This window comes from Bubalus kerabau, chromosome 19 (assembly GCF_029407905.1).
Source record: "Bubalus kerabau isolate K-KA32 ecotype Philippines breed swamp buffalo chromosome 19, PCC_UOA_SB_1v2, whole genome shotgun sequence".
Classification (NCBI taxonomy): Eukaryota; Metazoa; Chordata; class Mammalia; order Artiodactyla; family Bovidae; genus Bubalus; species Bubalus kerabau.
Genome location: NC_073642.1, coordinates 36195490 through 36211591, shown reverse-complemented (window position 1 = coordinate 36211591; position 16102 = coordinate 36195490). Strand labels below are relative to the sequence as shown.

At 38.9% G+C, this 16102-nt stretch overlaps 1 long non-coding RNA gene across 1 annotated transcript; it reads left to right on the top strand.

The window, feature by feature from the left end:
* The first annotated feature begins 412 nt into the window (after positions 1-412).
* Positions 413-15899, top strand: LOC129634348 (uncharacterized). Its single transcript, XR_008705576.1, has 3 exons — positions 413-590; positions 15107-15221; positions 15666-15899. It is a non-coding gene; the product is annotated as an uncharacterized LOC129634348 (long non-coding RNA).
* Positions 15900-16102: the final 203 nt, after the last annotated feature.

Sequence of the window (16102 nt, the reverse complement as noted above, 5' to 3'; positions counted from 1 at the left end):
CTGCTTCCCTACAGCAGTAAACCCTACTACAATGATAAGACACTGACTAAGCAGCTTATAAACAAAAGAAGTTTATTTGTGGAGGCTGGAACCCCTAGATCAGGATGCCAGCAGGGTCTGAAGATGACCTTCTTCCAGACTGCAGAGGTCTCATTGTTTCCTCACATGGTAGAAGTAGTGAGGGATCTCTGAGAGGTCCCTTTTATAACACCACTAATCCTATTCATGAGGGCCCCACCCTCATGACCTAAGCACCTCTCAAAACCCCACCTCCTAATACCATCACACTCAACATTATGATTTCAACATATGCACTTGAGGGAGGGACACAAACCCTCAGACCACAGCACCAAGGACAGAGCATCAGGAACGGGGATGCTTGCACTGAAACAGCTGTGAAGGCCCCATGAAGATGCAGACCCAGCACATCACAGATGTTCCAGTCCTCACCCAATGCTTCTTAGAGTTTTCTGGAAGCTTCTGTTTCACCTGGTTTTGGGTCTCTCTCTCAAAGAGGATACCAACATTATGGACAAATGCCTCCTAAGTTCCAGCTACACTGCTTCTAATTAGTTTACTATATTCCAGAGGTTAGTGTCTCTCATTCTTTAGCTTAATATTATGGTTGTGCTCAGTCATGTTTAACTCTTTGCAATCCTGTGGACTGAAACCTGCCAGCCTCCTCTATCCATGGAATCTTCCGGGCAAGAATTCAGGAATGGATTGCTGCCTGTGTATTTTAATTAGGGTTTGTAGTTTGGGGATATTTATTGGTTTATAAGAAATCTATGGCTTATTATCAAAGACTTCAAGTTAAAACAAGTGAAATTATTTGTAATCCCAAGACAGGTCACCTAACAAGATATAATGTACTTTTTAGGGGTAAATGTTGACATATCAAAACCCTAGCAGCATGAAGAGTTAATAGAAAACATTTTTTATAATCTATACTTTATAGCATGCTTCCATCTGACATGTTTTTCCTTTCTAGTATCATTTTCATTATTTTTTATTTTAATAGAGTGGTGATCTTCAATTCAAGCCCATGGTCTCTAATCATAATATATGTTCTCACTTTCAATGAAAATTTGTTCTTGTCACATAAGAACCCACTGTTATTAGATTCTATTGCAATAATTTATTAATATCAAATCCATTAAATGATGACACACTAGGCATAGAAAAATTCTATACTGAAGAAATAATTTTGCTTCAGAGTTTTTTTTTTTTTTTAGTTCTTTTAAAACTATTTGGAAGCACTAATAATTATTTTAAAAGATTTGTCACAGAAAAGAATAGGGCAAACAGTTGAGACTAAGGAAGCCCATCAATAAGTCTATGTTAATTCTAAATTTGGTTATTAGTTTCAATCTTCCTCTAGCCCATCACATTTTAAATGCCCCTATTAAAATTAGATGAAGACCTTAAGATATTAAAAAGTCAAGTTAATGAGTGAGAATGGGATTTATCCCTATCCACTGAATTATGTAGAACAGTTCCCCTTGAAATCCCCCACTCCTCCTCCTTAACTCTTCTAAGTCTTTTTCAGCCTTTCTTGATGCACCATAACAACTCTGCTCGATTCTGAACACTTTTCAATATTTCTTAGTGTTTCTTGGTCCAGCAACATATTTCTGGGGAAGACAAACAAAGGTGTTGATCCTATTGGACACTCACAGACTCTGTTCTGCCCAGCTCTCCTGCCCATGACTTTCTCGCCTCTTTCCTTTGTTCTTACAATTCATCTGCCTGGTCTAGAGAATTCACAGTGAAACCTGAGCATTTAGCACTCTGCACAGAGAATGCCCAGCTCATTTTCTAAAACAGATAAACTAAAAAGAGCTTCTGTTTACACACAGAAGGACAAAGTCTGAGTTGGAAAAACACTGTACACACACACACACACACACACACACACACACACACTCACTCACTCCACTGAGTCAGCAGTGAATCTTCCTTAATAAAAACAAATTTAATACAATGATTACTAATAGATCCAAAACATAGGATCATTGTTATGCCAAGCTTTGGCACCACTTTTTAGTGGTAACTCTTCAAGAACATACAGAACAGTTGTTAACCATTACCCAACCATTCTGAAAGCAGAATACTAGACAAGCTTCCACTGGAACTGAGAATATGCTGTGCTATAAAACCAAGAATGATGCTGTACATTACTTCTTCCATCCATCGTTGGGTGACTTCCATCACCCACAGAACAAAGTCCAGACCCTTCTCTTGGCAGGAAACTACACATTCTGCCTAATTTTCAAATACATACCTTATGTGCTAGATACGCTGAGGGTGGCAGTTACTACTACACTTTTGTCTCCCAGCTCCAAACCCAGCCTCCTCTATATTTGGCCTTGTGAGGCTGAGGCTGGGACTTCATGAATAGCATTTCTGCATTTCTAGCGTCTCCCTATTTTTGATAGATGGAGGCGCCCTACTTTTGAAAGAAAAGTATTCCTTTCTTTTCCTGTGTGCTTCCTGTTTACTTATTGTTATTGTGTATATTATCCTAATAACACCTCTTTGGCCCAGATGTAGCAGTTTCTTCCCATGTAAGGGGCTAAATTCTGTTCGCAATTTTTCTATCATTTGCAGAACCAGCCTCATAGTGGGCCCCTCAGAGACCCCAGTACTGGGCAATTAGCTCCCCTTCCTCAAGTGTCTGAGCCACAGCCCCACACAGCCTCTTCTCCAGACTTCTAGGTTCTCATGATTCCAATTTCTTCCCATTTTTTCCCTAACCTTGGTTGCTGTAATAGATCCCTCTGTAAAAAGTTACTGTTCTTTTTATTTTCTTGCATTCTGTTACGTAGTTAACAACTTTATGCTTAGTTAAAATTATTTACATTAAATTAAGACATACAGTGAACTAGTAGCCATGTTTAGTCTGCTTTAACATCTTGGTATTTTTGTACACTGTCCTGGAATCATCTCGTTTTTTCCTCTGGAGACATAGGCTTAAATATTGTTCAACACCCACCTTAAATATTACTTCTGTGATGCTTTTCTTGACCTCCTTAAATAGAATAACTCCCTTATAATTAGTACAATTTTAGGTTGTATATCCTGCTATATGTCAGCTAGCACTATAATAATTTATTTACATATCTTTATGGCCTAATGCCTTATTCATCTTTGCATATACAATATTCAGCCCATTTCCTGGCACATAATAGAAATAGCACAAATGCCATTTAATTGACTTGTTTTGTTTGGAAAGATTGAAACTTTGACAATCAAAAGAGAGAAACTTTGACAAGTTTCTCTGGAAAGATTTAGAAATAGTCTTTAATGCAAGTATATAAGGCTTTTGCTCATGTTCTGTGATAGAAGAGGTCCTTAGAAGGATGCCAACTCAAGGAAAATCCCACTAGCCAGTCAACTTTGTTTCATATTCCATCCTTAGAAAGTACATATCACTGCTGCTAAATCGCTTCAGTCATGTCTGACTCTGTGCGACCCCATAGACGGCAGCCCACCAGGCTCCCCCATTCCTGGGATTCTCCAGGCAAGAACACTGGAGTGGGTTGCCATTTCCTTCTCCAATGCATGAAAGTGAAAAGTGAAGTGAAGTCGCTCAGTTGTGTCCGACTCCTAGCGACCCCATGGACTGCAGCCTACCAGGCTCCTCCATCCATGGGGTTTTCCAGGCAAGAGTACTGGAGTGGGGTGCCATTGCCTTCTCCAACATATCACAGTACGTAGTATATAATTAGCATAAATACATATAGCTTATTATACTTACTCAAAAACTAACAATGGTTCCCTATTTGCCACCAACTTAAGCACAAATTCCTCAATAGGGGATTTAAGCAATATGGCCCATATTATTTTATCTCCCACTGCCACATACTCTACACCTCTAATCTAGGCCAAGGTCAACTAGATACAGCCCACCTCACAGGTCACATCCAGACCACCACCACTTTTGTAAATAAAGTTTTATTAGAATACAACCAAATTCACTTATTTATGTGTTGCTAGCTCCAAACTCACCCTCCCATACTACTGTCTATGTCTACTAACAATGTGTATACTCTTAACCTCTATATATTGTCTACAGCTGACTTCATGCCACACAGGTAGAGCTGAGTAGTGATAACAGAGATCATATACCCCACAGATTCCAATATATTTACTCTCTGGTCCTTTATGAACAATGTTTGGCAACACCTGACCTAGATGATTTTCAAACCAGAACTATAATCTGCTCTCCACTTTCAATCCACACCACTGATCCATATCTGGTTATAACTGTTGCTTCTTGACCTGAATACAGGTTTCTTAGGAGGCAGGTAAGGTGGTCTGGTATTCCCATCTCTAAGAATTTTCCACAGTTTGTTGTGATCCACACAGTAAAAGGCTTTAGCATAGTCAAAGAAGCAGAAGTAGATGTTTTTTTCTGGAATCCCTTTGGTTTTTCTATGATCCAATGGATGTTGGCAATTTGATCTCTGGTTCCTCTGCCTTTTCTAAATCTAGCTTATACTCATCACATCCCTTTAAACTGAATGCATATTCTTAGAGGACAGGTTCTAGAATTTATATATCATTCTATCTTTTACATCCCTGAAAATATTTATAATAAATATCTGCCAGATTGAATCCAATAGAACCAAATCGATTACCAGCAGGCTGTCTGTGCTCTTCTCTCAACAGCCTTAGATCCTGGATGATAACGCACATCATGGATCAGTTAGTAGGTCAATATGATGAGTTATGACTAGTTTTTTTTCCTTTGATCTTAACAACCCTGCTCAATCCAAGAGAGATAATTCTTGATTTGACTATGGTTAGCAAGTTATCTAAAAGAGATGAACTGAGCCATATTTAAAATTATATTTGGGGACTTACAGGAAACCATGACTGCTTTTAAGATCAGTGTGTAAGGTAGTGAAAGCCTTAGGATCTGAAAGTGGGATAGCTGTAGCCAGTGATTTGAGTTAATGAGGCTATTAGGTGATTCACCTTACATTTCCCCCAAAGTCATTAGCCAAGAATGATTTTACAGAATTGTTCTGTAGGTGATTATAAAGCAAATAGGGGATTTGAAATCAGGGTAGATTCAGTTTCCTTTTATAATTAAACACCACTGTGGTCTCTCTAATTAACATAGTCACTTTTATCTTGAGATACTGGGGCTTCCCTGATGGCTCAGACAGTAAAGAATCTGCCTGTAATGCAAGAGACCCAGGTTTGATCCCTGGGTTGGAAAAATCACCCGGAGAAAGGAAGGGCAATCCATTCCAGTATTATTGCCGGGAGAATCCCATTGACAGAGGAACCTAGTGGGCTACAGTCCATGGGGTTGTAAGAGTCTAACACAACAGAGTGACTAACAATTTTACTTCCACTTTCTATAAGTTGTGAAATCATAAAGGTATTCAATTCAATACATGTGTTTGGTAACACAAATACAATGGAATTATATGTTTTAAAGACAGAAGTACAGAAATGATGCATTATTTTGTCTTAATAAAATGATAATTAATTGATTCTATTTACCCTGCTTTAGTTATCTTTATTACTTGAGAATTATTTTTTAAATTCTAAGACAGGAGAACCTTCGAGAAATGCTTCTCTAACAAAATACCTCCACTTAAGAAAAACAAGACTTCTATACATATTATTTTCACTGACTTAAGTAATATTTCCTCCAAAGTTTGTTAATGAGCCACGGTCAAATCATCAGCTAAGACTCCCCTCTAATAATAATTTAAAAAAAAAAACCAAAGTTCAAAGTGTATTCTAAAAGGAATACATATGAAGAGTTTGACTTAACTCAGTATGCTTCTTTCTCTTTACTATATGATGATACTTTGGGTGATATTAATCATATAATAGCCCCATCAATATTACCTGCACCATTATTTCAACTTGGCAGATTATTCCATCCAACAGCAATGATCAAGCATCTACATGAAAAATGAGAAAGTCTCAAAAAACCTGGACTTGATTCTATTCCTCAAATATGGAGTGCCACTTAGCAACAAAAATGTGTTACTACTTGGACACACACCTAGCTATCAAATTCACAAGATATAGAATACAGCAACCTGACCACCAAAATATGGGATATGACCCTCAGAGCAAAACAATGCCTTATTTAGATATTTCATTTACATGGAAAATAAAAAGTGAGAACTTGAGATAGCAATAATACTTGATCTGATTCCAAAAGTAGTATTGAATGAGTAAATGCACTTTCTATTCTGAAAGATAACAGAGTGCAAGGAAGATGGCACAAATAACAATTTAGTTTACTAGAACATCAGCACTGTTGACTCACTATAATTTTGGTATTTTGAGGATGCTTTAATAGAGTCATAATACTTTAAAGATTTAATATATCAAGCAGGCTTAGACTTAAGATATGAAGCAGGCTTCTCCATTTTACAGATGAGGAAAATCAAACCCAAAGAGTTGCCATGACTTGTCCAAAAATCCCATAGGGAATTAGCAGTTAAGTTCAGTAGCTTATTAAGGGACACAAGCTGGAGGAAGCACAAGCTGGAATCAAGATTGCCGGGAGAAATATCAATAACCTCAGATATGCAGGTGACACCACCCTTATGGCAGAAAGTGAAGAGGAACTAAAGAGCCTCTTAATGAAAGTGAAAGAGGACAGTGAAAAAAATGGCTTAAAGCTCAACATTTAGAAAACTAAGATCATGGCATCCGGCCCCATCACTTCATGGCAAATAGATGGGGAAACAGTGGAAACAGTGGCTGACTATATTTTTCTGGGCTCCAAAATCACTGCAGATAGTGACTGCAGTCAGGAAATTAAAAGACACTTACTCCTTGGAAGAAAAGTTATCACCAACCTAGATAGCATATTAAAAAGCAGAGACATTACTTTGTCAACAAAGTTCTGTCTAGTCAAAGCTATGGTTTTTCCAGTGGTCATGTATGGATGTGAGAGTTGGACTATAAAGAAAGCTGAGCGCTAAAGAATTGATGCTTTTGAACTGTGGTGTTGGAGAAGACTCTTGAGAGTCCCCTTGGGCTGCAAGGAGATCCAACCAGACCATCCTAAAGGAGATCAGTCCTGGGTGTTCATTGGTAGGACTGATTTTGAAGCTGAAACTCTAATACTTTGGCCACCTGATGCGAAGAGCTGACTCATTGGAAAAGACCCTGATGCTGGGAAAGATTGAGGGCTGGAGGAGAAGGGGACGACAGAGGATGAGATGGTTGGATGGCATCGCCGTCTCAGTGGACATGGGTTTGGGTGGACTCCGGGAGTTGGTGATGGACAGGGAGGCCTGGTGTACTGTGGTTCATGGGATCGCAAAGAGTTGAACACAACTGAGGGACTGAACTGAACTGAACTGAACACCACATACCTATTGTGTAGGTACTGTGCTTATGGTAAAGGAAAACTCATTCTCAAACAACAAAATATAAGAAAATAGAATTTTTTTTTAAGGCAAAATAAGCAACATCAACCCTACTATTAACACCCTCTAGGTGTCTCTGACCATGAGCAGAGGCTAGAGTATTCTTTTCAGTTGACTGACTCTGGAAGCTATTACAGATTGTTTGAAACAAGCTAACTTTTGTTCCTTTCCCCAAGACTAGTTATATGTGTATATACTCAAGCAGGATGTACCTATTATAAGATGAAGCATCAATTTTCATAATTTCATCATAAAATGTTTAAGGATTTTCATCAAAACTTCCACAGCTCTCATTGTTGGGAGAAAATAGAAATATAGAAGGAAGGAGAACTACAAGAAAATATTTAACCTAAAGAAGAGATGTTAGGGGCCATTTGGGCAAAGTTATCAGTGTAAATTTCAAAATATATTTCATGTTTTTACTTTGTTTTTATCTTACTGAATATGAATCTTAATAATACTTATCATTTACCTACCTAGCTACTTCATTTGTCTCTTCCTAATGTGCTTCTCATTACTGCATATATTTTTCAAAATATCCATATGAGCGAGAATGTCATTGGGTTGGAACACTGTCATAAGATAATAGTTCGCTCTTGCTAGATAAATGCCAAGGTAAAGCTAGTTACTTATTGAAAGTAAATGTCGAGGCAAATTGAGAAACATTGATTGTAAGAAAATGTTCTAATACAGTAGCTTCATTTCTGCTCTACCAAATGATGCATGTTGATGTAATAATTTTTTTAATAGATCTTAGTGTAGGAATGTTAAAGTAGCTTACAGTACAATAGAGCAACTACATTTTGATGGTTGAAGAAAACCAAACTTGGCATGATACACAGTCGATCCAACAGCAGTTCATAGATAATAACCCTAGTTCCTACTCCACCAAGCTATGTGTACCAATGATTTCTCACTAGAAGAGGCTAGTTACATTCCAACTGTAAATAAAAATTGGCTATTGCACATTCTGGCTGGTATTTTTCCTTCTAAAACATTTATGTACTATATTCTAGACATACCTTGGCATATACACATATATATGTGTATATACACACAAATATACCTATATATGCAATTTAATGAGAAATGGCTAAGCTCTTTGCCTACCCATACAGATAACTAAATGTGCCAGAACAAGTGTGTAGAAACAAAAACCTAGTCCAGATTTTGAAAATGCAATGTTTTGACCTTTGAAAAATTGGCTCCCAAAATACACATTTGCTATTTTGAAAACACATCCAAAATTTTGGAGAGATGACAGCTCATTGAGCGAATTCTGTTCCAGAAAATTCAACTTGGCATGGTGGGCCATCCAGCCTGGCCTAAGTGAAACCACAGGGGAGATCCAGAAACAAGAGCCTTCCTTAGAATTGACAAAAAGTATAATTCACTAAAAGAAACTCCTCAATGAATTGAACCTATGAGGAAAACAGAGCAAGATCATCTCACAGGAGACCAGTTTTGCTTAAAAAGATGCCAAACCAAATTAATTACCAAACTCCTTCAATGTTCATATGTCTGGAAACAGACTTTGAAATTTTATAGCATATACATATACATATATACATATCACTTCTTGGCCTTTTGACAAAGATCAAGTGTAGTAGTATGGGGGCTTCCCAGGAGGCACAGCAGTAAAGAATTCACCTGCCAATGCAAGAGATGCAGTGTTGATCCCTGGGTCAGGAAGATCCCCTGGAATAGGATATGGCATCCCACTCCAGTATTCCTGCCTGGAAAATTCCATGGACAGAGAAGCCTGGTGGGCTACAGTCCATGGGGTCACAAAGAGTCAGACATGACTGAGCACACAGCACAGAGCATATACATAAGCAACTTTTGTCAATCCTCTAAGCTCTGGAAGATAAAAACAGCAAAAGGAACATAACTCATCTGAAGAAAAATACAGTTTGCTGCCAGAGAGAACAAAGATACTGAAGAGGCTGACAGTGTGTAAAATAAATAGTTTCACTTAACTTTATTGGTCATAGGGAAGTAAGCAGCATACCAATTACTGCGGTGTAATGGCATATGTGCACGCACGTGCATGCACAGACATGTGTGTGCATGTGCACACGCTGAAAATCTATACCACACTCACTGCCAAAACACACATTAAAGAAGTCACAACATCACCCCAAGTTTTCTTGGATTTCAAACAGAATTGGCTTTCTGTTTGTATACCTGATACATTGTATAACAGTTTTAAATAATATAGATTCAGTTACCCAATACAGTCACTAGATGACTTGATAAATGACCTTGGGAGAGTTATCTGATCTTAATTGTACATTTCTATATCTCCAAAAATTTTTAAAGAGATGGGAATACCAGAACATCTTACCTGTCTCCTGAGAAACCTGTATGCAGGTCAAGAAGTAACATAACCTTACATCGAACAACAGACTGGGTTCAAAATTGGGAAAGGAGTACATCAAGGTAGTATATTATCATGCTATTTAACTTATATGCAGAGTACATCATGTGAAATGCCTGGCTGGATGAATCACAAGCTGGAAGAGCTGGATGAATCACAAGCTGGAATCAAGATTGCCAGGAGAAATATCAACAACCTCAGATATGCAGATGATACCTCTCTAATGGCAGAAAGTGAAGAGGAACTAAAGAGCCTCTTGATGAGGGTAAAGAGGAGAGTGAAAAAGCTGGCTTAAAATTCAACATTCAAAAAACTAAGATCATGGCATGTGGTCCCATCACTTCGTGGCAAATACAAAAGGAAAAAGTAAAAGCAGTGACAGATTTTATTTTTTTAGACTCCAAAATGACTGTGGACAGTGACTGTAGCCATGAAATTAAAAGACACTTGCTCCTTGGAAGAAAGCTATGACAAACCTAGCCAGCATATTAAAAAGCAGAAACATCACTTTGCCGAAAAAGGTTTGTAAAGTCAAAGTCATGGTTTTTCCAGTAGTCATTACCGATATATGAGACCTGGACCATAAAGAAGGCTAAGTGCCAAAGAATTGATGCTTTCAAACTGTGGTGTTGGAGAAGACTCTTGAGAGTCCCTTGGACTGAAAGGTGATCAAACCAGTCAATCCTAAAGGAAATAAATCCTGAATATTCATTGGAAGGATTGATGCTGAAAGTGAAGCTCCAATACTTTGGCTGTTTGATGTGAAGAGCTGACTCATTGGAAAAGACCCTGATGCTGGGAAAGATTGAGGGCAAGAGAAGAAGAGGGTGACATGGGATAGATGGTTGGATGGCATCACTGACTCAATGGACATGAGTTTGAGCAAGCTCGAGGAGATACTATTTGTAAGCCCTCCTCAGATAACCATTTTGCCTTTTTGCATTTCTTTTTCTTGGGGGTGGTCTTGATCACTGCCTCCTGTATAATGTCATGAACCTCCATGCATAGTTCTTCAGGCACTCTGTCTATCAGATCTAATCCCTTGAATCTATTTCTCACTCCCACTGTATAATCATAAGGGATTTGATTTTGGTCATACCTGAATGGTCTAGTGGTTTTCCCTTCTTTCCTCAGTTTAAGTCTGAATTTGGCAATAAGGAGTTCATGATCTGAGCCACAGTCAGCTCCCGGTCTTGTTTTTGCTGACTGTTTAGTGTCTCCATCTTTGGCTGCAAAGAATATAATCAATCTTATTTAGGTATTGACCATCTGGTGATGTCCATGTGTCCATGTGTAGCTGTGAAAAGAAGAGAAGTGAAAGGCAAAGGAGAAAAGGAAAGATAACCCATCTGAATGCAGAGTTCCAAAGAATAGCAAGGAGAGATAAGAAAGCCTTCCCCAATGATCAATGCAAAGAAATAGAGGAAAACAATAGAATGGGAAAGACTAGAGATCTCTTCAAGAAAATCAAAGATACCAAGGGAACATTTCATGCAAAGATGGGCACAATAAAAGACAGAAATGGTATAGACTTAACAGACGCAGAAGATATTAAGAAGAGGTGGCAAGAATACACAGAACTATACAAAAAAGATCTTCATGACCCAGATACTCACAATGGTGAGATCACTCACCTAGAGCCAGACATCCTGGAATGCAAAGTCAAGTGGGCCTTAGGAAGCATCACTATGAACAAAGCTAGTGGAGGTGATGGAATTCCAGTTGAGCTACTTCAAATCCTAAACAATGATGCTGTGAAAGTGCTGCACTTAATATGTCAGCAAATTTGGAAAACTAAGCAGTGGCCACAGGACTGGAAAAGGTCATTTTTCATTCCAATCCCAAAGAAAGGCAATGTCAAAGAATATTCAAACTACCACGCAATTGCACTCATCTCACATGCTAGCAGAGTAATGCTCAAAATTCTCCAAGCCAGGCTTCAACAGTATATGAATGTGAACTTCCAGATGTTCGAGCTGGACTTAGAAAAGGAAGAGGAACCAGAGATCAAATTGCCAAAATCCGTTGAATCATCGAAAAAGCAAGCAAGTTCCAGAAAAACATCTACTTCTGCATTGTTAACTATGCCAAAGCCTTTGACTGTGTGGATCACAACAAACTGTGGAAAATTCTTCAAGAGATAGGAATACCAGACCACCTGACATGCCTCCTGAAAAATCTGTATGCAGGTCGGAATCAACAGTTAGAGCTGGACATGGAACAACAGACTGGTTCCAAACAGGAAAAGGAGTATGCCAAGGCTTTATGTTGTCACCCTGCTTATTTAACTTATATGCAGAGTACATCATGAGAAATGCTGGGCTGGATGAAGCACAAGCTGGAATCAAGATTGCCGGGAGAAATATCAATAACCTCAGATATGCAGATGACACCACCCTTATGGCAGAAAGCAAAGAAGAACTAAAGAGCCTCTTGATGAAAGTGAAAGAGGAGAGTGAAAAACCTGGCTTAAAACTCAACATTCAAAAAACTAAGATCATGGCATCTGGTCCCATCACTTCATGGCAACAGACAGGGAAACAGTGGAAACAATGACAGACTTTATTTCTCTGGGCTCCAAAATCACTACAGATGGTGACTGCAGCCATGGAATTAAAAGATGCTTGCTTCTTGGAAGAAAAGCTATGACCAACCTAGACAGCATATTAAATAGCAGAGACATTACTTTGCCAACAAAGGTTAATCTAATCAAAGCTATGGTTTTTCCAGTAGTCATGTATGGATGTAACAGTTGGGACTATAAAGAAAGCTGAGCACCAAAGAATTGATGCTTTTGAACTGTGGTGTTGGAGGAGAATCTTGAGAGTCCCTTGGACTGCCAGGAGATCCAACCAGTGTATCCTAAAGGAAATCAGTCCTGAATATTCATTGGAAGGACTGATGCTGAAGCTGAAACTCCAGTATTTGGCCACCTGATGTGAAGAACTGACTCACTGGAAAAGACCCTGATGCTGGGAAAGATTGAAGGCGGGAGGAGAGGGGGACAACAGAGGATGAGATGGTTGGATGGTATCACCAACTCAATGGACATGAGATTGAGTAAACTCCAGGAGTTGGTGATGGACAGGGAGGCCTGGTGTGCTCCAGTTCATGGTTTTTCAAAGAGTCAGACATGAGTGAGTGACTGAACTAACTGATCAGGAGATACTGAGGGACAGTGAAGCCTGCTGTGCTGCAGTCCTTGGGGTCACAGAATAGGGTACAAATCTGGGACTGAACAACAAATATCTCCAAATGGTGTATAATAATAGTAGCTATTTTATAGGACTGCTGTAAGAATTAAATAAGATACTGTATGAATAAGTACCTAGCCCAGTCCAGTCTAGGGGACACAATAATTGTCCCATTAACTTCTATTTCCATTGATATTGAACAAGTCAAAAATGACCAGAGGTTGGAAAGGAGCTGCAATCCTGGGATAGAGATCACCTATGAGACTCAAGTGTCTGCTAAATAAACCTCTTAGACAACAAGGCTGCAAGAAGACGCTCTCTGGTTCATCCACCACCAGACCTGAGCAGCGGGCATTAGTCTATCCCGTTTTCTCTCTCATAACTTTGTACAATGACAATGAATCCTCTACTGACCCATTTTTCCTTCTTTCTTTTCATGTAGATTGAGACAGAAAGGAATCAGGGATCAGGGATCGAACCCAGGTCTCCTACATTGCAGGCAGATGGCTGCATTACTGGCTGAGCCACAAGGGAAGCGCTCTTTGGTCTTAGGCTACTGAGAAAGAAGATTTTGATGTTGGATGTTTCTTTCATCTTTCCTCAGGATTGTTGATTAGCAATTAGGGAGAATTTGTCCTACCCTCAAGTCTAACAAACTAGGTCTATATAGCCTAAAAATCATAACTTAGGATTTTACTTATGCTTGAAAGGAGGTTGTCAGAGAGCAAATCTTCCCAAACTCTTCCCAAGAAGAATTCATAAGTTTCCAGAGACACTAGATATTCTTAAGCATCTGTCTCCAAAGACCAAAGCATCCAGATAAAAAGTGAAATAATCAACTGTATATACATAAAGATAATTGATTTGCTTTTTAACTTTTAATCTAGATGTTCAAGCAACATTGTGCACTTACAGACTGAAATAAAAGAGAAAAAAAGCAACGGGTACATGAATAGGCTCGAATCTTGAATCAACAATAGAGGATTCTTTGATCATTCACTTAAAGTGGTTCTCAACCATAGCTAAACATTAGAATCATCAGGGAAATTTTTAAAAATACTATACCTGGGCAGTCCTCACCAGAGATTCAGAGTGAGCTCATCTTGGTTAAGGAAAAGATCTGAGTATTTTAAAAGATTCTTCAGTGATCCTAACGTGCTACCAGTTTTGAAAACCAGTGACCAAAGAGATCATCCCAGAGTTTGTCTTCATTTTAGACATCCCACAATAACAGCCTTTTCACTACTTTGCCAACAAAGGTCTGTCTAGTTAAGGCTATGGTTTTTCCAGTAGTCATGTATGGATGTGAGAGTTGGACTATAAAGAAAACTGAGCGCTGAAGAATTGATGCTTTTGAACTGTGGTGTTGGAGAAGAGTCTTGAGAGTCCTTTGGACTGCAAGGAGATCCAACCAGACCATCTTAAAGGAAATCCATCCTGAATATTCATTGGAAGGACAGATCAACATCTGAAGCTGAAACTCCAATACTTTGGCCACCTGATGCAAAAAATTGACTCATTTGAAAAGACCCTGATGCTGGGAAAGATTGAAGGCAGGAGGAGACAGGGACAACAGAGAATGAGATGGTTGGATGGAATCACTGACTCAATGGGCATGAATTTGAGTAAATTCCAGGAGTTGGTGATGGACAGGGAGGCCTGGTGTGCTGCAGTCCATGGGGTCACAAAGAGTCAGACAGGACTGACTGAACTGACTGACTGACTGAACTGACAATTACAGCAAAAAAGCAGAAGTTCATACATACACCCACTAACTTCGAGCAACTTGTATATGAAGAAATGTGATCTAATAACAAGAACAAAGATTTGCTAGAGAAATTATGTCTGGCTGTTTGGTTTTTTTTTTTTTTTTTTTTTCCTGTGTTGGAATTTGAATAGTTTTATGTTCAGAACAGAAGGGAAATGAATATAATAATGAACTCTATCCACTGGCAAACAGGACTAACACCTGCCATGCAGGCTAATGAGGGTTATGATGTGAATCTCTGGGTTACATAAAGCTTGATGCAAGAGGATTTTCTAACAATTTCTCCAGGAAGGACCTCATTGCAAATATTCTAGCTTAATGGTTTTCTGTTTCTGTTTTGTCCAAGTCACAAAAAATAGCCAGTATTATGACTACACGGCTTTAATTGATCATGTAGATTCTTATCTTCAATGGACAACACTGGACTGGTTTCACTGGAGTTCTGAGCTAGCCTGTTGCTGGTATGATTACAATAGATATGGAGAAACATTGTTCTAGTGCAATATTGATCAATGTCCATGAACATGTCAAGTTTCGTTATTTTTTTCTTTACTCATTTTTTTTTTCTTAAGTATCTCACATGCTCTGATGTCAGTGGGCAGGGTTTAAATCGCAAACTAAGTTAGACTTCTCACAAGCTTGGTACCGAAATATTTTTAGAGTTCAGCTCTCTCTACTACCTTTGTAAAAGCACATAGATTGTGGTAGATTCATCACAAAATATTTTCCTGATTGATTGGCCCTGATTCTCCTTCCATCAAGAGGTGAAGTCTGTTTTCTTATCCCTTGAATCTGGGCTGGCTTGTGACTTGCTCTGGAGAATGGAATGTTGCAGAAGTGACAGGGTGCAAGCTCTGAACTTGGCCTCAAGGGACCCGGGATGCTTCAGCTCTCTCCCTCTCTAGGAACCCAGCTCCTGCCAAGAGAAACAAGCCTGAACCAGCCTACTAGAGGATGTGGGACCACATGGAAAAGAACTCAGCCATCTCATCCTAGGCCAGTTTACCCCCAGCAGATTTGCATCTAACTACAGTCACAGGAAGAAGCCTGACGAGATCAGTTAAGTCTACCTGAAACCAGAAGACCCACCCAGCAGACCATCATATTCATGAGATAAAGAAGTTCTTACTGTTTAAGCCACTGGGTTTTGTTATCTGTTACACAGCGTCATCATGATGATAGACAACTGATACGTGAACCAGCTCATTCGTAAATAACCCAAATAAAAGGCAAAACCTAGAACAGTCTTATGGACTCTGTGGGAGAGGGAGAGGGTGGGAAGATTTGGGAGAATGGCATTGAAACATGTAAATATCATGTATGAAAAAAAAAAAAAAAAAAA